General features: G+C 41.9%; 1 pseudogene; it reads left to right on the top strand.

Annotated features, from left to right (window-relative positions):
• Positions 1-338: 338 nt before the first annotated feature.
• Positions 339-1,845, top strand: LOC123115615 (BTB/POZ and MATH domain-containing protein 3-like; annotated as a pseudogene).
• The last annotated feature ends 1,858 nt before the right edge of the window (positions 1,846-3,703 follow it).

The raw sequence follows: 3,703 nt of genomic DNA, 5'->3' as shown, positions 1-3,703 counted from the left end.
CGATGGTCCAAAGACCTCAATGAATTTTGTATTATGTGTGCGGTGCTTTGAACCTACGTTGAAATTTATACTAATAGATTTGGGTCACTTTTGCAAAAAAAAAAGATAAATCAAACTCACCGGTTGGGTAACTTGAACAAAATTATAATATATTTGTTTTTTTGCAAAAAAACTGCGAAATAATTTTGTTCAAATGAGTTTACCTCAAGGAAATGTTAAAATGTGTTTATTTTACAGAAAACTGCTTGGGTTAGTCATTAAGTAATTTATTATAGTTTAGTCCACTTTTGACGGACACACACAAACCAAAGTCACTCGACCTCCGTAGAATGACTAATTTCGCCCCCCTCGTCCAAACCCTTGTCCCCCAAATCTGGCCGCCGCCGCCGCCCCGTGTTCCGTCGCGCCGCTGCTCCCCAGCTCGCCCTAGGCCTCGGAGGCAAAACCACCTCTCCCATCGCCGCCGGTCTTAACCGAGACTCCAACCCGCGCTGACCCCCGTCCTCCTCCCAACTCCCACCATGGCAGCACCGCAGGGTTCAATAGCGATGGTGATTGGTGCCGTCGAGGTGCACAGCAGAGACGCAGACGTCGCGGGCCAAGGTTGCGTTCGAGATTGCTGGCTACAGCCATCTTAAGGGCCTAGGTAGAGGCAAATGTCTCCATTCTTCGGCATTCTCCATCGGCGGCTACAAATGGTGCATCCGCTACTACCCCGACGGAAGCGCAGACGAGGGGAGCGAAGGCTACGTCTCTGTCTTCCTCGTGCTCATGACCAACAACGCCGATGTGAAGGCGCTCTACAACTTGATGCTTCTGAATCAGGTTAGTGGGCAGTCGTTTGTGGTGCTCCCCGGCAAAGCGCCACGAGTGTTCAGCCGTGAATGTTCATGTTGGGGCTCTCGAAAGTTCATGAAGACCACCGCTGAAGTAGAGTTGCTGTACCTGAGGAAGGATTGTCTATTGATCGAGTGTGAAGTCAGTGTTATCAAGGAAGAACTCGATATCCTTGTTCCGCCCTCTGACCTTTCGGATCATCTTGCAACCTTGCTAGAGGGGAAGATAGGAGCAGACGTGACTTTCAAGGTTCAAGGGGAGGTCTTTGCCGCTCATAAAAATTTGCTTGCGATGCGATCGGCGGTCTTCAACGCGGAGTTCTATGGTACGATTGGGGACAAAGGTGTACAGGACATAATATTGACGACATGCAGCCTGCTGTTTTCAAGGCATTTCTTCACTTCATCTACACTGATTCAATGCCTTTCATGGACGATCTTGATGATGATGACAAAAGAGAAATGGTCAAGCACTTACTCGTGGCTGCAGATAAGTATGCAATGGAAAGGATGAAGAGGATATGTGAAGGGATGCTATGCAAGAGTCTTGATGTTGAGACTGTGGCGACCATATTAGCTCTAGCTGACCAGCACAATTGCAGGAACCTCAAAGATGCTTGCATTGAATTTATGCTCTCTTCGAATAGAATGGACGATGTGATCGCAAGCCAAGGGTATGCTCACCTCAAAAGATCTCGTCCTGTTCTCATTGTAGATGTGTTTGAAAGAACTGTTAAGTCCCGCAAAATTTAGTATGCCAACCTGGTATGAGCTACTGCTCATCCTTCATTTCTGAGATGTCTTTGGAGCCGAATGCCTTATGTTGGATCAGAGAAGCAATTAAGTCTTGCTAAATTTAGCATGCCCAGCCTGGGTTAATTAGCTTCTATTTAGTTACTTTTGCTACATAGTGACTCAGTTTCCAGAGATTGTTTGGAGGAAGCAGTTGGTTCTGTAAAATGTATGTCTCCAATGTATTGTTATCTCGTCTGATATAAGCATATATGAATCTCTGGTAACTCACTATTTACCTTCTTATGTTCTTACTTTAATTGATGGCTTGTGTGAAGAATGATAAAAGTTTAAGGTCTGGGCTACCACTTTTGAAATAATCTGGCTTATGTGAAGAATAATAAAACTTTGAGTTCTTGCCTATCACTTTTGAGATAATTAAATACTTACATGTGAACGCTTGCTGCTATATTTTAATTAAAGACAATTATAAATGGTTTCTTGACATGGTTGGCTGACCCAACAAAGATGGAATTAACATCAAATTTCCGTTTCACTCTGAACAGCACCATACGTGGAATCTGTACAGGTAAATTCTTATATGCAATTGCTTCCTGTTCATAAATTTTCATCATAGAGGGTATTGTGTGAAGAGAAATGTTGTGTGAATTTTTTTCTGAATTTAATATATTGAGTGAATCTTTTCCTCAATTGAACATATAAAGTGAATCAGATCAAACCAGCAACTTGCATTCCCTTGAAACTGGCAGTGCAAGATGCTAATGCCAGTGATGCAACCTTCTGGGGCAAATCACGGTTGCATGTCTCAGTTGTTTTTCTGAGGTAGGATGTTGGCGTGTACTATTCTAAGGTAACTATGTGTACCATTACATTTTGGTGATTTGATGCAAATTGGGAAAGTTTTGATGTTGACACAGTTTCTCCGCATGCGCTAAAATTATTCAGAGAACTTTAGGTGGAAACGAGTTGGTTCTATAAAATGTATGTCTCCATTGTATTATTGTTGGCTTGTCTGATGTAAGAATATGCATATATGAACCTAGGGGCTCACTAGTTGCCTTTTTTTAATCTTCTATATGCAATTTGCATTGCAAAATCTGATGCAGTGATACTATTTCCTTGAAATGAAACTCTTCATGTTTTTATGTAATATGCATGCAGTAACAGTAAAGCTCTCTGGATTATGAAGGGGTATACTAGTTTCCCTCATATCGCGACTTCATTTTTCTGAATTGTTCGGTTTAACATCACATAGGCGCCTCTCAGTTTTTTCGTGGCCACCAGATAGTTCTACATATCCAACTAAAGTCACCATTGACCAACTCTATGGTTTGTCTCTCTGGATTGATTGCAAAGGTCTCACTCAATTTTCTCTCTCGATTGCTTTCTTTTACATATTGCAAGTTTCTTGGTTCAGAATTCAATATGCTTGTAGTGCTGGCTAGGATTTTGTCGGGATCGACCAGTGCCACAACTGTGTGTTCTAGTAAGATGTAGAGATTATTTTAATTTCAGGAAGAAAATATAGGTTTTTTTTCTATGGTTTACTTTGCATGCACAATTTCAGAGGAAAATTCCATACCTCCGTTTCTGTGACTACTATACCATGCACCTAATATTATAGGGAAATTCATTCATATGTTTTTAAATCCCCTAAATTCAGTATGGCACTACATTCTCATTATTTCTAAGGTTTTTAGGATTGTGCAAACCAAAGAGCCCCTTCGACGAGGAACGATCATTTTTCCTTTGTCCAAACTTATTTTTCCTAACAGAACAGCTCCTCCCATTCCTAACTGCCGCCTTCCTAGATCACAGCGAGGGGGAGAGGAATATACAGAGGAGAGGGCTGCGCTCACGAGGTGTGCGGCGAGTGATGATGCAGGATTAGGAGGTGGGTGGACGCTGATCGGTGGTGGTCTATAAAAGAGACCCCGAGAAGCCAACGACTAATCAAGCAAGCAAGAAAGAAGGGTTTTATACTTTTCTTTCTTTGCTTAGTTCATTGTAGATTCTCTTTTCAAAACCAGGCACATTCTTCCATCTAGAAACCCCAGAGCATAAAAACAAAAATAGGACATGAACAACATTTTAATCTAACTTATAACAAGCAA

The sequence above is a fragment of the Triticum aestivum genome, chromosome 5B (assembly GCF_018294505.1).
Source record: "Triticum aestivum cultivar Chinese Spring chromosome 5B, IWGSC CS RefSeq v2.1, whole genome shotgun sequence".
In the NCBI taxonomy this organism is placed as follows: domain Eukaryota; kingdom Viridiplantae; phylum Streptophyta; class Magnoliopsida; order Poales; family Poaceae; genus Triticum; species Triticum aestivum.
The sequence above is the reverse complement of the archived record's forward strand: the minus strand, read 5'-3'. Positions and strand labels throughout refer to the sequence as shown.